We start from the raw sequence: 21,024 nt of genomic DNA on the forward strand, positions 1-21,024 counted from the left end.
ACGTATATCTTAATCTTCAATAACATAAAGCTGAACTTCTGTGTGTGTCTGGTCACGAATAGGCTCCTATATGGTTGACTATTATAGAAAACTGATCACATATAATGATAGAAGATGTATCGAAACACAGGAATGGGTATGTTTGATCTGGCATAATGATGATTCATTAAAATTGTGGGGTCTGTGTACGCGCCTGGTCCACAAAGTATGGAAATAAAAAAATGTTAAAATTAAAAAAAAACGTTTACAAGTGTTTTTGATATAGATGTATATAAGAATACTTTGATAAGTATGTTTTAACTTAAATAGGGATAGTATAATAAAATTGTAGGGTCTGCGTTCGCGCCTGGCCTCCATAGAATGGAAATAGACACAGACTTTTCATATCTATCTGCGTAAGTATACTTTGATAATTATGTTTCAGTTTGAAGAAATATGGTATAATAAAATTATGGGGTGTTCGTTCGCGCCTGACCTCCATAGAATGGAAATATGTCACAAAGTTTAACAAGGTTTTTTAATATAGATCCACAGAATATTGTGATAAGTGTTTCAGTGTGAACAGGTATGGTATAATAAATTATGGAGGTTATCTATTTTATTTTTACTTTCATCATATTTTGCTTTGGTTTTGATGCCCCCAAATTCGAAGCTATCTCTTTACAACCCTTTCTTTTCATAACCTATCATACTTTCATAAATCAGAGTCCATTTTCTGTAGGCTGTTTTTGAACCCAGTCAACGACGGGTACTTTTGCTAGTATATATTTATATATTTATATTATATATTTATTAAATTTATATATATTTATATCCATATATCTAAATAATTATAAAACGCTACGGATTGTCCGCGCGTCCTTGCTTGCTTGAATCTTGTATTATAATAAAGTCGTATTTGTGTCTGTTTGTTTGTTTGTTCGCAATTTAATTAATACGTAAAAAACGTACACTCTTTCACAAATTAAATGTTGTTTCTAACTTGAGTGTGATAGACCAATGATGAATATATTTCGAACTTAAGCATAATTCACTAATGAAAATGCTATTATGTCTGAATAACATAAAATACTCATCAAGTGCGTTTGAAAGCCAAATCACAACGTAGTATAAGGTAACTAAACAAATATTTTGCTTGTTTGAAATTTATCATGAATATATTTCAGAGGTATACTCCATCTTCAGTGTGTTATTTTGTTTCTTTTTTTTCCCCTTTGTTCTTCCTTGCTATGCTGTAAAGCTGGAGAAAGAAGTCTGTTTGTAAAGAGTCACGCGTTGTATCTAGCGGTTATATTTTGAAATATTTGTTTATTTTCCTTATATTGCGTTGTGATTTGGCTTTCAAGCGCACTTAATGCGTATTTTATTTTATTTAAATTAAAACGTTTCTATATAAACTTTCATTCTTGACGCGATTATATCTATTATAATTAAAGTCGTATTCCTGTTTGCTTGTTTGTCCACAATTGAATTAATATGTACAAACGGTACACTATTTCACATATTAATTTTCATACTGAAAACGGACTCATATATACTTTCATTTCAGTATGATTGGGGTCCTATTTCTAAATATTCCAGGAAATCAGAAATAATCCGCATGTCAAGAGGGTCATCGAGAGGAGCATGCCCTAGACAACCTTTCGACATTCCTCGCCGTCAAAATTTTAATAACATATAAGTTATCACGATTTTAACTTAGAAATGCTGCCTATAAGCTTCGAAGGAGTTACGTCAGTTATCGGTGTATATAAACAGAGTTCGCATGATAATATCTTACTAGAGAACGGTAAGAACGACACATTTGGTTAAAAAAAAAATAATAAATAAATAACGTTAATTTTTTTTCGAAAACTCATAATACGAGTTGACGACAATTCAAATTCTAAAGTAAAACAATATAAAGAAAATGAAGCAGTTGACAGTCTTTTTCAAGATGGTTCATGTAGTGTAGATGTTACGCGCACACTAAAGCCGATTCATTCGAAAAATTTCGCAATTTCTCTTCTTTCTTTCTACGTTATCACTCGGTTGGTGATAACAGAGTCCCAAAATCATTCAACAGGTGTGGACTGGACTGACTGAGTGACTCACTAGGTGTATCAGAATTTTTGTAGGAATTTTTGACATCCCTAACACGAAACTGTGAATAAAATATAAAAAAAACTCGTAATTTCTCTTTTAAAAGTGGGTTGTTTATTTTCTTTATGGATTATACTTCCAAAATAAACTATAAAAGTTGTTTTAAAAGTAATAGAAATATATATTTTTTTAAAAACAGTAATAAATTTTCCGAACTCAATATTTTTCAATTTTTAAGCTTTAAAAATCTATCAAATTTTTCTATTGATTCTATTTTTACGATATTTTCAGGGTCAATGTGAAATTTTATGCTCTTTCCAATAAACCGAATAATAATTAGCTCCATGTTATTAATTATTTGTTGTAATAAAATTGGTTTAATTGTTCTATTTAGAAATATTATTTTAAGTTAATTTAATTAATTAATTTTTAATTTCATTTAATTTATTTTTAATCTATGATGTATCTTAAATAGTATGTGCCTCCTCCCTGCAATATGGGTATATGCAGCCAGTCTGCATATACCCATATATCTGGATCTGGATATATATATATATATATATATATATATATATATATATATATATATATATATATATATATATATATATATATATATATAGTAAGTTATAAAAATATACATGACATATAAGCTACACAGAATATTCTGCGTTTTATTCTCGTGAGAATTCGTCATGCTTCTCACGAAAATGAAACGCGGAATATTCTGTGTAGCTTAATTGCCATATATATTTTTATAACTTACTACCTAGCTCTACCTATGTATTCAGCACTTTTGAAGTAAATACTGAAAATTTACACCTAAAATTATATCTTCGTATATTAATTTATGTGATTAATCGAAATAGTCACACACACACACACACACACACACACACACACACACACACACACATATATATATATATATATATATATATATATATATATATATATATATACATGGGTGTGATGAAAGTAATGGAAAAAGTATTCCGACAAAAGAAAGAAATAAAAAGGAACAAACCGTGTTATGCGTTCATCAACGTTTCGTCTTTATCCATCCATGTGTATGTATATTCTTTTCCAAAATGTGTGAGAGTATATAGTTATTGAAGGAAGCTCCTCAAATTATGTTGCTCTATAAGAATAAACAAAGTAAACGTTTCTGATAAAAATATATATGTTTGTAATCACATGTTTTTATAATCTGTGTTAGAATTTAATGATTATTATCTTTAAAATTATTAATAATTAATTAATTTAATAGTTATTATTTTTAAAATTAACTTTTTTTTAACTTAAAAATTAAATAACTCACATTCACCCCAAACAGGGCATATCGCCACTTGGACGTAAGTGGCAACTGTTTGGGTTCATGACTAAGAAAGATTAAGATGTTGGTTTATGTTACATTTGAACTTCTGCATTTCAGTATAGTCAAGGAAACAGGTAACAGGAAGGGAATTCCAAAATCCAACTGTTCTAGGGGAAAAGCTATAAGAGTAGGGAAGCTTTCTGGCATTTAGGGATCTCAACAGTGAAGGGGTGTGATTTTGTTGCTAAGCGGGTTTGTCAGGGCTATGCACGTCGAGGGGGCACAAGAGCAATGAGTTCATCAGCGCACATTCCATTAAAGTATTTGTAAAACAGTCACATGATTGCGACGATGGGACTGGGGTTGGGTTATGTTACAGCCTCCCTTGGGGTCCTATTTCTAAATATTCCAGGAAATCAGAAATAATCCGCATGTCGGGAGGGTCATCGATTGGAGCATGCCCTAGACAACCTTTCGACATTCCTCGCCGTCAAAATTTTAATAACATATAAGTTATCACGATTTTAACTTAGAAATGCTGCCTATAAACTTCGAAGGAGTTACGTCAGTTATCGGTGCATATAAACAGAGTTCGCATGATAATATCTTACTAGAGAACGGTAAGAACGACACATTTGGTTAAAAAAAAATAAATAAATAACGTTAATTTTTTTTTCGAAAACTCATAATACGAGTCGACGACAATTCAAATTCCAAAGTGAAAAAATATAAAGAAAATGAAGCAGTTGACAGTCTTTTTCAAGATGGTTCATGTAGTGTAGACGTTACGCGTACACTAAAGCCGATTCATTCGAAAAGTTTCGTAATTTTTCTTCTTTTTTTCTACATTATCACTCGCTTGGTGATAACGGAGTCCCAAAATCATTCAACAGGTGTGGACTGGACTGACTGAGTGACTCACCTATGCTCAAAATTCAAAATAATGGTTGCTTTTATTTTTTTATATATTTTTTTTACACAAGAATCACCACTTATCAAGGCCCAGAGGCCACTCGATGATAAGGGTTAATGGGTATACATTAGTCATTGTGATTATAGCGTAGTAAACATAAGTAGTGGAGATTTTGTAAATTGGATTACTTAGGGGGGACGGTCCATCAAGAACTTGTTTACTTGGACTTGAAGACAATCAGATTGTAGTCAGTTGGAAAGCCGCAAACAGAAGAGAATTCCACAGGCGTGTAGTTCTAAGAAAGAAGTTTTGTTTATGGAATCTACATTTAGGTTTAGGGACAGATAAAGAGTGTGGGAAATTGTTGATAGTGTTTTTTGCTAGACGAGTGTTTCGTGAAAGTTTGGCGACGGGTGGGGGCATAGATTGAAGTTCAGATGAGCACTTGCCATGAAAATTAAGATAAAGCAAAGACAGGCTCGCAACGTCTCTTTGTTGCTAGAGTTGATTTTTTTTATTTTTTTTTATTTTATTCAACCTGATTGGCTACTGGTTTTCTTTCATTAAAATGCTCTGCTGTTACCTATTTTGGGTGATAACAGTCTTGGATAGTCGCAATTGTAATAAGTTAAAATAAAAATGCCTAAGAGATAATGCGAATTATGTGCTCATACATATCTGAAACAACTTGAACAGTTGTTGTTGTTTTTTTTTTGTTTTTTTTTTTTTTTGAAATTCCTAAACTTGGATCCAAATATTTGATGCAATAATAATTTATGGAACTTAAGAGAATTTAAATACCTATTAGCAGATCTATCCTGCTAGTAGTTTGATAATTACCAACTTCCGGTCGCCTTGGCACAATTCTGGCAACCTAGGAGCTGATCGCCAACCGCTTCTTTGTCAGAATAGTTCTGTCACGATTAAGTCTAAGAAAGCTTTATCATCGGAAAACGTACTGATTAAATAGTCGCATCTCAAAAATAGACCCGTCCTTGTTTGAAAGCGGAAGAGAAGGTGGTGTCAATTCTTTTCCCATTCGGAAATGCAAACGAGGCTAATCATAAAGGGAGTGTTTCGAAGAGAAAAAAGATAAATATCACGAAAAGCAGACTTTGTTAAAAATGTGTGAAAATCGCACATTACGGAGTGACATCACTAACGCGAAACGTTCTAGGTGCAACGCAGGTAATGAAACAAACAAAGCCGAACCCAGCATTCGCAAATTGAATTGGTATCAAAATAATAAGTCAGAAAGATCGACAGAACGTTAAGAATGTTTTTTTATGGTAATCTACTTATAGAATCGGAATTAGTTGCACTGTTGGTGAATTTCTCTCTCGGTAAATAAATCCTTGTTTGTGTAGGTTTGTCTTAAAGACCTATATATAAAAGTAAATGGCAGTTTGCTTAAAGCATTGCTGGTAAAGGAATATATGGAAGTTTTAAAAGCCGAGAGCAATGCGGAAAGGACTGGAGTCACAAGAGGAAAGAAAGGAAAAACAAACAAACACACAGACGGGTATATTTGAGTAGAGAAATGCCTAACTATTAATTCATTTATCACTCCTCCAGAGTATATTCAAGTCTCTTTCGCCATCTTGAATATACTCTTGTTTTCTTTTTGAAATTAGACAAAGTTCCATACCACCAACGGACTTTATATACACCGGACATACCAATAACTTGTTTGCAAATTAATTATGTAATGAGGTGAGGAATGATAAATAAATAAATAGTTAGACACTTCTCTACTCAAACATACTCGTCTGTTTGTTTGTTTGTTTTTCTCTCCTCTTGTAACTCCGCATTGCTCTCGACTTTTAAAACTTTCATATAAACCTATATATATATATATATATATATATATATATATATATATATATATATATATATATATATATATATATATTAGGTTGGTGCAAAAACAATATCGTTGTCTCACATATGTTATTTTTATATATGATTTCTGAATTAATTCATTGATGTATATATATATAGCCATGATAGCCATGTTATATATCATTTTGAAGCGCGTTTCTCGCTTTATAGAATCGTGTTATTCGTTACCGTTCTCAATCTCTTCATTCATTTTTTGCAGGCTTTTCGACAGCATGGACAAAATTCAAATCCGCACGATTTTCTTGTTCTAGTTACAAACTAGGCTGAGACAGCTCGCGATATCAATGATGCGTTTGGCACAGGAACCACTAACGAATGTGTGGCACAACGGTGGTTCAACAAATTTCACAATGGTAACGAGAGTCTTGAAGACGGAGACGGTCACTGCCGGCAGACTGCGGTTGATAATGAACATTTGAAAACCTTAACTGAAGCCGATCATCGCAAAAACACACAAGAAGTTGCTGTTGTACTCGTGGTCGACTACTCAACAGTCGTTCGCTATTTAAAGCAAATCGGGAAGTAAAAAAAGCTGCATAAATGGGTGCCGCATGAATTGAACGATATTTTTTTTTAAATCGTCGTTTTGAGGTGTCTTCTACGCTCCTTCTGCGCAACAAAAACGACACATTTCTCGAGCGGATTGTGACGTGTGATGGGAAGTAAATCGTCTACGACAACCGGCGTTGCATGGCGGAAAAACTCCACAACACTCCTCGAAGCCGAAATTGCACCAAAAAAAAGGTTATGGTGACTGTTTGGTGGTCTGCGGACGGTCTCATCCATCACAGTTTCTTGAATTCGGGCGAAACGATTACAGCGGAGAAGTACTGTCGACAAATTGACGAAATACAACAGAAGCTCCAACGTATGTGCCCGATATTGGTCAATATGAAGGGGCCAATTCTTCTCCATGACAACGCTCGTCGGTACGTTGCTCAACTGACCCTCCAGAAGCTGAACGAATTGGGCTACGAGACTGCCTCGCCCGCCATATTTACCGGACCTTTCGAGCACTGATTATCACTTCTTCAAACATCTCGACAACTTCCTGCGCGAAAAAGGCTTCAAAAGCCGAGACTTCTTTTTTTTCTTTACAAAGGAATCACCACTTATAAAGGTACAGAGGCCACTCGAGAATAAGGGTTAAAGAGTGTACAGTAGTCAATGGGACAATAATGATAGTAATCGTTAGTAGTGGAAATTTGGTAAATTGGATTACTTAAGGGGAACGGCTCATCAAGAACTTGTTTACATTGGACTTGAAGACGACCATATTGTAGTTAGCTGGAAAGAACGCAAACGGAAGAGAGTTCCAAAGGTGTGCCGTTCTAAGAGGGAAGCTTTGTTCATGGAATCTACGTTTTGGGTTAGGCACAGATAATAAGTGGGGTAAATTATTGATAGTGTTTTCAGCTAGACGAGTGTTTCTCGTGAATATTTGGCGAGCGGGGGCATAGATTGGAGCTCAGATGAGCACTTGCCATGAAAAAAACGATAAAGTAGGGACAGGCTCGCAATGTTTCTTCTGTGAGAAAGCGGTTGCCGGGAAGTAAAAAGGGCATCCCCCCCCACTAGGCTACAAAGTCTATTTTAAACTCTGTCGAGGCAGGATAAGGTATTTCTAGCAAATCCTGCCCAGATGTGGCAACAATACTCCATCCTTGGATGTACCTGGCTCTTATATAGGTAGAGAATTGCATCAGCAGTGAGATATCTACTGGATTGATAGAAGAATCCTACCATTTTCCAGGTACCTTGGCAACGGATTTGATGTACGTGTTCCATTTCAGATCAGGAGTAAAGGTCAAACCCAAAAGCTTGCCAAAACATGGAGCCATTCATTTCAATTGATGCCAGATGGAGATCAGAGTGTTGATGATGTAAAACTAGAAGCTTGGTTTTAGATACATTAAAAATAACCAGACACTCCCCCCCCCTGTTGTACCATATGCTCAAGATCAAAGGAGAGAGAAGCAGAGAGAACTTGGTTGTTTACGGTCTTTGATGTGCTGCCATAGATGATAGTGCCGTCAGCATAAATGTCTACGAAAGATCTAAGAATATGGTTTGGAAGATCATTGGTATCGATCAGGAAGAGAGTTGGGCCCAGGATGGACCCCTGAGGGACTCCAGCATTAATACTGTGAACTCCTGATTTCTGCCCATCAACCACTACTATTGTGAACCTATCAGAGAGAAATGATTTGATAATTGAAAAGACATTTCCAGCTATATCATACGTGAAGATGATGGGGAATCGGCCTTCAATGACGTCATCGCTTCCAGAATTCCGGATTTCTATGCTAATCTCGTTGTTTCTCGTTGACAAAAAATGTGTCGATTCTAATGGTTCTTATTTCGATTATTGTCGTTTATTATGAAAGGAGTTATGATGTTTTGAAGTTGAACGTCAAAAAACGACATTATTTCTACACCAATCTAATATATATATATATATAAATATATAAATATATATATATATATATATATATATATAATAACGTGTGTGTTATTTGTGTCACGCTTACATCATTTTTCTTCCGAGTGAGTGTCGTTTAATTGTTATCATCTCCATCTGGCATCAATCTTCCATTTCTTGTAATAAATAATTTTACTAAGAATTCTTCATAATTTTTGCCTTCGGTTTTGATTATAGCTTATGACATTCAAGTAATCTATTTTTTTAATAAATAATTTGGACATTAATTATATAAATAGTTTTGCGCTACGAAATAGGTGCTGTGAAGAACTGACCATTTTAACATGCTAAAAGAAATATATGATAAAATGGTCAACATCTTGGAATTTGGAATATAAATTTTTTGTCATTTATTTGTATACTAGTCTGAGAGCCTGGCGTTGACCGGGTGTTTCGAGGTGTGTGTTTAGCAAAAAAATAAAAAAAGTGATAGTAGGCAGGCAGGATCGACCCCCTACCGCGAAGGAAGAAAAGCACGTGAACAAAAATACGTGACTTCTTTGCTGTGTGTCCATCGCCAAACCGGAAGTGGTGGAGGTTTAAATTAAGGCTAGTCAATCGAAAAGAGGGGATGACTTTCGAAAATATCGGCGATAAAAACGACTCCTCCTTGTAGAAAAGTGCCCAGTTAAGGATGAAGGAATTAGTGTTTTTAGTCAATTTTTCGATATTTGTCGAATGGTCGACCTTAAAACGATACTAATCTCTTGAAAATCCGTCGCCTCTGACCAAAGTTTTAAGCATACATACATACATACATACATACATACATTTAAACAGACAGATGAGATTTATATTATAGAAGATGATCTGTAGTTACATCGAGCTTCATTAATTAAAGGATTGATGTTACATGATAAGGGCTGCCCCCTTTTAATGTAAGTATAAAAATAGAGAGATTTAGTTAAAATGAAAATGAAATAGAATAGACGAAATTCGAACCTTGTAAATTAGGTTTAGAAGTAGATTACGAGAGAGAATTAGAAAATGGAATGTAAAACAAACCATTGTTTAGCTTAGAGATAAAATAGTTTCAAGAAAAGAATGTTCGTTGTCAATTCTGTTATGAAAAATTCAATTGAGGAATGCAACTATACAAGATAATTTAATAAACATGTTTTTAACATATTGGAAAAATAGGTTACTGGGAATATAGGTTAAAATTCCTTTTGTAAACAAAGGAAAAAGTTTTGGACACGCATGTCCAGAACACGTGAAAGAAGACATGTTTTAACATGTGTATGATGTCATGGAAAATGGGAAGTTCTAGATATAGTTAGAAACTTGGGAGAAACTGGGGAGAGTCAGAGAGAGTCTGAGGACGACAGACGACGTGGACATTCGAACGTCTAGAAGCGAGACAGTCACTTTTGAAACTTAGAATGTGAAGCTTTGAATTCTTGACTCAGGAAACCACGGCCGGTCGTGAGAAGAAATAAACCCATCATGTGTTTTTATAAAAGTCGTCTTTGTGTTGTAATTCTACCAAAAGGTAAAGTGAAAATTGTTATATATGTCTTATGTATATCATGTGGTATAAAATGTCTTGATATACACATCTCATATCTACAATGTGAACTCTACATCTCATATCTACACTTCTAAGAATGAATATTTTATAAATATGAATCTCTCAACAAAATCTCTCTTACAACAACATCCCTCTTAATAAAAGACTCTTAATAAGACTCACTTTTAACAAAGATCAATAACAACGAATAATAACAACAAAGACAATAATAATAATAATAATAATAATAATAATAATGAACTATATAACATTGGTATAAAGGATGGAATATCTATCTATATATATATAAGTGAACGTGTCTGTGTGTCTGTGTGTCTGTGTGTGTGTCTGTGTACATTTCCCTACGCAATAACTCTTTCAATTTTTAGTCTACATACTCGAAATTTGATATACAGGTACTGAGGTTTGGGAAAATCGATGTGATCGGTTTTGGGCCAGAAATTTGGCGATTAAGGGGTCAAAGTTCAACGATTTGACCTTTGAGAACTCTACCAAACTCCTCCAACAATTTTTGGTCTACGCACTTGAAATTTTAGATATAGGTTCCTTGGACATGGATCTAATTTAATAACTTGATTTGAGCCCAAAACAATAAATTTTAAGGTGTCATAATAGGGGTCAAAGTTTAAAAAATGACCTCTGCGGTCTCTTCCAAATTACTCAGACAATTTCTGGTCTAAATATTTGAAATTTTACATAAAGGGTATTCAGAGATAGGGCAAGCTTTTTCATCAGTTTGGGTCGAATTTTTTCAGTTACCAATATATAAATTTATGTATGTATGTCTGTTTGCATTTCTGCCTTAAACTTTCAATAGAGACGATGGATTTTACCAAGATCAGTATCGTTTTAAAGTTCGATCTTTCATACGACAAATATTGAATAATTGGTTAAAAGCATCAATATGTTCCCCTTCAACTAGGCACTTTTCTACAGTGGAGGGGGGTCACTTTTTTCGCCGATATTTTTTAAAGTTATCCTCTCCTTTAGATTGTCTAGCCTTAATTTAAAAAAAAATGTCGCTTCCGGTTTGGCGGCGGTCGTAAGAGCATAAACGTTGAGTTTTACCCCGTTCTTTTCCTCCTTTGCGGTACGGGTTCGAGCCTGCCTTCCTACTACCACGTTTTTTTTTTTGCTCAACATACACATCCAAACGCCCGGGCAATGCCGGGCGCCCATGCTAGTATATCTATAAAAGTGAACGTGTCTTTATGTTTGTGTGTCTGTGTACATTTCCCTACGTAATAACTCTGTCAATTTTTCGTCCACAGACTCGAAATTTGATATACAGGGTACTGAGATTTGGGAAAATCTTTGTGATCGGTTTTCGGCCATATATATATATATATATATATATATATATAGAGAGAGAGAGAGAGAGAGAGAGAGAGAGAGAGAGAGTGAACCAAGAAAAAAACATAGGACATTCAATTGTTTTTCTGAGCATTTTACAGTCAACGGAGAAAAAAGGCCAAAGACTCTAGTGTTTTGATGTGAGGTTTTGAATATAATAAACTAGTTCATTTCATTTCATTCGGACAAAACACTAAGAAAGGGGGTCTAATTAGAGTTGGGCCCGTTTTTTTTGGGGGGGGGGTCACCCTGTATATATATATGATTTTCAGAATGTGAGAGATTGTATATAATAATTTCCACAGCCAAACAACATGTTGTGAGCTGCGACGTTGTTTGGCTGTGGAATTTATTATATATATATATATATATATATATATACTAGCTCTACCCTGCCACGCGTTGCTGTGGCTCAAATTGGCGCAATGGAAAAAGTTCCAAAATGAGAAAAAGCATGTTTCTTATAGGTTTAATTTTCCATTTTGCATGGGTACACAGTTTTTGTTGTTCCATTTTCTTAGCTGATATAGAGATTTTCCGGTTTGGTGACTCTTGAATATGTAACATAAATTGTCCATGTGAAAAAACAGTCAGTGTGTAACTGTAAGGCCCACAATTGTAAAGATTGTTCCCTGTGCTTTGTTGATGGTTATTGCAAATGACAATAAAATTGGAAAGTGCAATTTGCTAAAGTGTAATGATGTATCCGGTGGAATCATAGGAATGCATGGAATGAAGATATATTCATCTGTGAAAGGTCCTGTTAAGATTGTTGTTTCTATGATATTGTTTGTTAATTTTTTTTTTACTGCAAGCTATGTGCCATTGCTAAGGTTGGATTGGTTTATATTTCACAACATGATAATTAGTACACCAAATTTCAGTTGCAATACATGCGGTGGCATCCCTGGCAAATATAGCTGTTGGATAATTAACCACTTTATCTGCTTTCACAACAGTGTCGATGGATTTGTATTTTACTACCTCACTTGGAATTTTACATTGAATAATAGCGTTAAGTTCATGAGCATCTTTGTATTGACCTGCAAGAATAGCTCATTCACTCAGTCAAATGGAATTCTTATAATTTGAATATCTGCAAAAACCTTTTAAACTAACTATTCTTTTGATGAAATATAATTACAGAAATTGCAGAAGTTAAAAGTCAAAGAATTTTGCCCTTAACTCTGATCAGCTGGCACTTTTTCGTACCCAATTTCCCACCAGTGATGCAAAAGTTTTTGTGCGGATCGAATAGTCTGAAACTGGACATGCATATTTTGAGTTAAGTTTAATGTCTTCACATGGAACAAAAAAGTAGAGTATTTGAGGCAAGCATTTATTTCATCTGCTGGTGTTGATTGAAGAATAACAGGTAACATTTGTCTGAAATCTCCTGCAAGCAATATTACTGCATTCCCAAATGGTCTGACATTACCCTGCAAATCTTGCAATGATCGACCAAGAGCCTCAAGTGATTTTTTGCGTACCATTGTGCATTCATCCTAAACAATAAGTCTGCATTTCTGCAATATTTTTCCCCATATTGGATGTTTTGGAGATGTCGAACATGAGATTTTTTAAAAATTGAATGTTTTAAAGTAGAATAAATAATTCTTCTACTTAGCAGCAAGGTCGCAGGTATTCCTCATGCAGCAAGGGCTAAGGCTATGTCATTTTGTTACCAAATAGCTGCCAAAATCAATTTAATTAGAAAGGTTTTACCAGTTACTTCTGGTGCTGTTCAAAGGTAGCAGTAATTTCCAAATAACTTCTATTCTCACAGTTAGTAAATTAGGTGACTAAAATAGGATTTATCCATGTTTTGACAATGCCTTATTCACTGTAATTAATTTAGGAGACTAAAATAGGATGAGGGATTAGGAATGGAAAGATAGGGAGGAAGATATATAGATAGAAAAGAGAAAGAGAAGGAGATAGAGAGATAAAGGGATTGATAGATAAACAGAGAGAGGGGCAGAGTTAGAAACAGAGAGGGATGAGACAGAAGAAAGGAGAGAGATAGAGGGAGTTAGAGAGAGAAAGGGGCTCAAAGAGAGATGGAGAGAGTTATATAGAGAGAAAGATAGATTGAGAGAGGGAAAGGGAGAGATGGATAGAGAGATATTAAGAGAGGAAGAGAGAGGGGGAGAGAAACAGAAGGTGAACTACACTTCACCGTTTGTTTCCTCGTTCAGTAGAGAAGAAATCTTTCGAGACTGAGGCAATTTTAATTTTTTGTTATTATCCAGAGTACCCCTTTTTTGGGGGGGGGGCTAGATTTTCCTCACATTAGAAACCGACCGGGTTATCTGTACTTTCACTTAACAAATTAATAAAAGGAAAACATATTGTAAAATTTGAATTTAACATGAAAATACTATTTTAAAAAATAGCACGATAACATAAGTGCATAAGTGCCACTTTAGGTACTCCTTGGGCGTTGAGTTCCATGGCGACCAGCATAATTATTTAATGGTCGCTTCCTTAGCCCCCGCCCCCTAGTCAAGGCTAATGCATGCGCACGTAACATTTTTTTATTTACTAACGTTGGCTTAGTAACTAAACGATTTATTGATAATTTCGCAACCCTTAAACGCATGCCGGAAGATTTAAATTGGTTCATTATTGTTGTAATGAAAAAAAAAAAGTTTCATTCAACACAAAACCAAAAACACATATTAATGATAAATGATTTATTATTCTATTCATTGAAATTTACTAATTTTTAAATAAAAAAAGTAAAAAAAAAACTTAATAAAAAAATAGTTGCTTATGTGCGCATAAAAAACTTGTTTTTTTTTTGTTGTTTTTTTTTTTAGATTAGGTCCACCTTATAATCATCCCCCAACCTCCTCATCTTAAGAACAGCTTCCGGAATAAACACCACTTTTGAAGGGGGGGCTATTTGCAAAATTTAACTGATATTTGTTGTCAGCATACCCACCCGAAAATACTATTAAAAAAAGGAGGGGTTCAGTGCCCGGGGCAGAGAAGTAAATTTATTTATCAATAAAAGTCGTCATTTAAAAAAGAAAATTGTGGAGGTGGACCTAAATGTAAATATTTACCCAAAAAATTATCCCGAAGTTTATACAAAAACGTTTTGTTTTCGCACTATTCAACAATTTGTTCATCCGCGCATGTAAATTAAAAAATATTTGTAAAAGTGAGAAGTTATCAGTAAATGATTTAGTTTTTTCTTTAAATTTATTTATTTATTTATTTATTTACATTAGGTCCACCTCCACAAATGTTAAGAACGGCTTTCAGAATAAACACCCTCAACCTCTCCATGTTAACAACGGATTTCGGAATAAACATCATTTGGGAGGGGGATATTTAGAAAAAAAAAAAGTCGATAAAAGTCGTTATTTAAAAAGAAATTTAAAATCAAATGTTTGTAAAAGTAAGAAATGATTAATAAATGTTTAGTAACATTTTTCGGTGCTAATGCAGAGAGTGATCCGCGCTATTCTTTAAATCGTATTTCCACGTTTAATTAAAGTTTTATGATATGTTTTTTTTTATTCAATTGCAAGGTTAAAGTACAGAATAGGTACAAAACACCCTCCCCTCCCCATGTTAAGAATGGCTTTTTAAATAATAACGTTATTATTTCAGCATGGATCACTCTCTGCATGAGTACCCATTTTTCTTTTAATATTCATAAAAAGTAAAACTTTTTTCAAAATAAATAAATAAATAAATGTTTGTAAATGTGACAAATAATCGTTTAGTTACGGCAACGTCAGTAAATAAATTATGTTACTGCGGGGTGGGGTGGGGGACTAAGGGAGCGACTATTATTTTTTTCTGCTGGTCGCCATGGAACTCAACGCCCAAGGAGTACCAAAATGTAATTTTTTTTGTCAAATAAATAAATTTCAAGCAATTTTTGCAATAAATAATAGATAGCAACTTCGATAATTTTACGACTCGCCCCAGCATATTATAAACACCCTAACTTCCCTATGTAAAAACGGTTTTCAGAATGAACACCCCCAACCTCCCCATATTAAGAACGGCTTTCGAGGTTTATGGAAGGGCGTTTTTTTTTGTTTTAACATGGGGAGGTTAGGGTGTTTATAATACGTTGAGGCATGTCGTAAAAATGAAACAGTTTAGAAAAAGTTAAAACAAACTTTTTTTTATGTAAACAATGCCGTAAAAAGAAACTAAACAATTAAAACGTAATGTTTCATGAGTGAAAAGCCTAAACATAAATAAAGGAATTTAAAATTAAAAAATTGGTAAGTACATAAATGAATTTAAATTTTTAAAATATGGGATTATTATTTTGTGTGTGTGTGTGTGTGCTAATGCAGAGAGTGATCCGCGCTATTTTTTTTAAATCGTATTTCCACGTTTAATTAAAGTTTTATGATATGTTTTTATTCAATTGTAAGGTTAAAGTACAGAATAGGTACAAAACACCCTCCCTTCCCCATGTTAAGAATGGCTTTTTAAATAATAACGTTATTATTTCAGCACGGATCACTCTCTGCATGAGTAAGTTTTTTTTGTTTTTTTTTTTTACTTATCTGGTAATTCGAGAGTAGTTGAAACGGAAGTTACCAGAAATAAAACCGGGCAAACGACTTCGAAAAATATTTATATTTTATTTAATATTTTGATAATTCGCGAGGTAAATTTTTTAAATGACATAAAAACATCCCTCGACTTTAAAGATGGGTTGTCTGAAAATTTCAAATAATATGGTAACGTAGAAATATGGTTTTATTCACTTTTAACGAACCAAATTTACATTAATATATATATATATATATATATATATATATATATATATATATATATATATATATATATATATATATACACGTGGTTTTGGTGTTGATTTTGTAAACGATATATACTTGAATTAGCATATCCCCCCATATATATATATATATATATATATATATATATATATATATATATATATGCGAATATGAGGTGCGAATTTCGATATCTCTCTATGTTGCTGCTCAGGTACGTTAATTCAGTGATTTTTTTGTTTTTTCAGAATTGCTCCATCAAGAGCTTTGATCTCCCCCTCCACACACAGAGTCATATAGTTTGTCTTATCCGTATTAAAGTGAAGACCAATGTCATTTGCAGACTTTTCTAGCTCACGTAACAGCGTTTTCACATGAGCAGTCTTATTCGCGACCAGAGCAATATCGTTTACGTAATCTGCGTCAGTTATGTATGCTAATGTATAGCGTCTGCTTCTGGGTTCATTTAAGGTGAAACCCAGTGTGATGTGTATATACACTGGCTTTCACCGTAAATGAATCCAGAAGCAGACGCCATCAATTAGCACACATAACTGATGCAGATTACGCAGACGATCTGTTCGCATATGCAGCATTGGATAAGCTACGGTCAGTATCGACTTCAAGACTACTAGACAAACTGAAAAAGCAGTTCTTCACAGTAGTGTGGATTCTGTCCTTGTTTACAGTGCTACAATCTGGACACTCACTAAAAAATTGGAAAGAAAGCTAGACGGCACGTACACCCGTATGCTACGAATAGTGTTAAATATATCTTAGTGAAATCATCCCACGGAGTAGAACCTACCTGCCATATCTTCTACCATCAAGAAGCAACATCTATGATTTATCGGTCATGCTAGAGGAGACAGCAAAAGCTGGTGAGAAATTTATTGCTGTGAACTCCATGGCGCGGGCACACGAGCATAGGACAACATAGATCGACGCACATCCAGCAAATTGCACATAACGCCAACGGTAATCCTGAAAATGTGAGGCAGCTGATAGAGGACAAGGAATCTGGAGAGAGAGAGAGAGAGAGAGAGAGAGAGAGAGAGAGAGAGAGAGAGAGGGGGGGGATAGAGCTTGACACTATATATATATATATATAACTACTTCATTTACTCACATAAAATTAATATACAAAAGTATAAATTTATGCGTAAACTTGAAGTATTTACTTCAAAAGTGCTCAATACATAGGTAGAGCTAGTAAGTAATTTATAAAATATATATGGCGATTAAGCTACACTGAATATTCCGCGTTTCATCCACTCTATATATATATATAGTAATTTGTAAGGACAAATATTACATAGTCACTACACTGAATATGCTAATGTTTCAGACAGTTTGTCAGTAATAACCAAAAGTCCTCGTCAGGCGACTTAATAAAATTAGTCTACCAATGAAAGCGTCTGGTTCACAAATATAAGAATTTAATCTACCACCCTCAATTCTCCCACGCTTTCATTGGTACACTGACTTTATCAAGTCGCCTGACGAGGACTTTTGGCTAATACCGACCAGTTGTCTGGTTATTACCAACCATCACTGTAGTGACTATGTAATATTTCTCTATATAAATGAATATATCATATTTTGCTCTGTTTTTATCGAGCACTCACATAAAATTAATATACGAAAGTATAGATTTATGCGTAAACTTTAAGTATTTACTTCAGAAGTGCTCAATACGTAGGTAGAGCTAGTTAGTAAGTTATAAAACGTATATAGCGATTAAGCTACACTGAATATTCCGCGTTTCATCCACTCTAGGATTCTTCAGGCATAAGCAATATATTCAGTGTAGCTTAATCGCCATATACATTTTATAATTTACTATATATATATATATATATATAAATATATATATATATATATATATATATATATATATATATATATATATATATATATATATATATATATAAAGCACATGTGAAAATTAGAAAAAATCAAAACAAAAATATATAAACAATTAATATTCGTATACGAGGAACCTTTGGGAAATTTTAATTTTATTTTTATTGGTACTTTCGATCTGCGAAATTTATTTCAGAATTAATCGGAATCCTTATGAGACATAAAGAAATGCTGAAACGTTATCGATCCGCGCAGACTTCTTACTATGTTTAGATAAAATTCATTATAGAAAAGCTCTACATTCGTATTGAGCACTTTTGAAGAAATATTGGTTTTAATTCAGTTTAGCTATATACTTGAATTAAATTAATCATTTAATATATATATACGGGGTCATCAATATTAAGCGTTGCAGTCTATTTCAAACTATAATTTTAATCATTTTTCTCGGTATTCCTCTATTTTTTTTACACTTTTTCATGAATCTTTATACTTTCAGATACCAGAATATAACCATGAGTAGAATTTTAGACAAGCGGACTGCAATTGTTGAGCTGTTTAAACCAGGAAACTCCAGGAAGGATATCTGTAAGAGCCTGAAAGTGAACAGAATGCTGGTGTGGAGGACTTTAAAACGTTTTGAGGAGACTGGAGACATTCAGAATAGGCCAGGGTAAGGTCGCTCTCGATCGGATAGAATCCCTAAACTTACTAAATCGATCAGAGAAAAGATCAGGAGAAATCCTAAGAGATCCATCCAGAATCTGGCTAAAGAGTCGAGTGTCGTATGGGATCATGTCAACTGTTCTCCGAAAGGACCTGAAGATGTCACCATTCAAGCATGTCAAGAAACTACACCTTTTCTGCTCAAGTTGTTGATAAACGACTCCAAAGATCCCAGATTCTTCTTTCCCGCTTTCAGGGTGGTACGCTACCAAATCTCGTTTACAGAAGAAATTTGATGTTGAACACCACTTTAACACCCAAAACGATCGGATTTGGTCGAGGGATGGGGACGAAGTATCCCGAGTGGTGACAAGGAAACAATGTGCCGCCTCATTGATAGTCTGGGCAGCCGTGACAGAGTCCAGTAAAAGTCCCCTCTTTTTTGTTGACCAGGGTGTGAAATTGAACCAGCAAAACTATCAAGATGACATCCTCGCTGGAGCATTGTTGCCCTGGCCACAGAATCACTTCAAAAAACGTCCATGGTCTTTTCAGCACGACTCCGCACCATCACATGGGACCAAAAAGACCCAGGAGTGGCTTTCCAAGAATGTCCCGCACTTCATTCCCAAAAAGGAATGGCCTCAATTTTCCCCTGATTTGAATCCCCTTGATTTTGGAATCTGGCCATACCTTGAGAGCAAAGTCTCGGCCACTCACCATCAAAGTTTGGAAGCTCTGAAGGTCAAACTGCAGAAGAAGTGAGCCAAAGTCCCCCAGAAAGTAATTCGTGACACATGTAAGGCTTTTTCTAAACGTCTTCAACTAGTTATTGACGCAGATGGTAGACATATCGAATAATATTTTGTCATTAACTTTCTATTGCTTTTTCTACAATAATAACTCTGCAAAAATTCTAAATTTTGTTTAATTCCCTAAATATAACCACTTTAAGTTGCAACCATAAATACTGATGACCCTGCATGTATTAAAGCAATCATTCCATCTATAATATAAAGCTGAATGTGTGTGTGTGTGTATGTGTGTGTGTGTGTGTGGTCACAAATAGGCTCCTATATGGTTGACTATTTTAAAAAAAAACTAATTACATATAATGATAGATGTATCGAGACACAGGAATGGGTATGTTTGATCTGCAGAACAGTGGTTCATTAAAATTGTAGGGTCTGCGTTCGCGCCTGGTCCACAAAGTATGGAAATAAAAAATTTTAAAATTAAAAAAACGTTTACAAGTGTTTTTTATATAGATGTACATAATAATACTTTGATAAGTATGTTTTAACTTAAATAGGGATGGTATAATAAAATTGTGGTGTCTGCGTTCGCGCCTGGCCTCCATAGAATGGAAATAGGCACAAACTTTAATAAAGACTTTTCATATCTATCTGCGTAAGTATACTTTGATCATTATGTTTCAGTTTGAATAAATATGGTATAATAAAATTATGGGGTGTTCGTTCGCGCCTGACCTCCAGAGAATGGAAATATGTCACAAAGTTTAACAAGGTTTTTTAATATAGATCCACAGAATATTGTGATAAGTGTTTCAGTGTGACCAGGTATGGTATAATAAATTATGGGGTTTATCTATTTTATTTTTACTTTCATCATATTTTGCTTTGGTTTTGATACCCCCAAATTCGAAGCTATCTCTTTACAGCCCTTCCTTTTCATAATCTATCATACTTTAATAAATCAGTGTCTATTTTCTGTAGGCTGTTTTTGAACCCAGTCAATGACGGGAACTTTTTCTAGCATATATATATATATATATATATATATATATATATATATATATATATATATATATAGTGTTATAGATAAGGTCAATAAGAGCAAGGAGTATTGCAGTTATGAAAAACTCCATACGTGTTTTAACCTAGAGCTATATATAGAAATGGTGAGGGTTAATAATTGTGAAATTATCAATTTACATAAGGGAAACATAACAAAATTAAATTGTTAAAAAAATATTGGTGTCTTCTCCCCACCACCTTTTATGCTGATGAGGAGACGATATCCGGAAATATTTTTATTACTTCTCGATTCATTTATTTTTATTTGTAAACATCGAATAAATAAATTGATGTCGTCTCCGAAACGATCGTACAT

General features: G+C 34.1%; 1 long non-coding RNA gene across 1 annotated transcript in view; it reads right to left on the reverse strand.

Annotated features, from left to right (window-relative positions):
- The window catches only part of LOC145287775 (uncharacterized), a 233,785-nt gene that overhangs the window by 68,407 nt on the left and 144,354 nt on the right, over positions 1-21,024 (reverse strand). Inside the window, exon 2 of the long non-coding RNA XR_013869193.1 lies at positions 3,110-3,223. This is a non-coding gene — a long non-coding RNA (uncharacterized LOC145287775). The remainder of the gene's footprint in view (positions 1-3,109; positions 3,224-21,024) is intronic.

Source organism: Euprymna scolopes, chromosome 11, assembly GCF_053919585.1.
Source record: "Euprymna scolopes isolate OS-2025 chromosome 11, ASM5391958v1, whole genome shotgun sequence".
In the NCBI taxonomy this organism is placed as follows: domain Eukaryota; kingdom Metazoa; phylum Mollusca; class Cephalopoda; order Sepiida; family Sepiolidae; genus Euprymna; species Euprymna scolopes.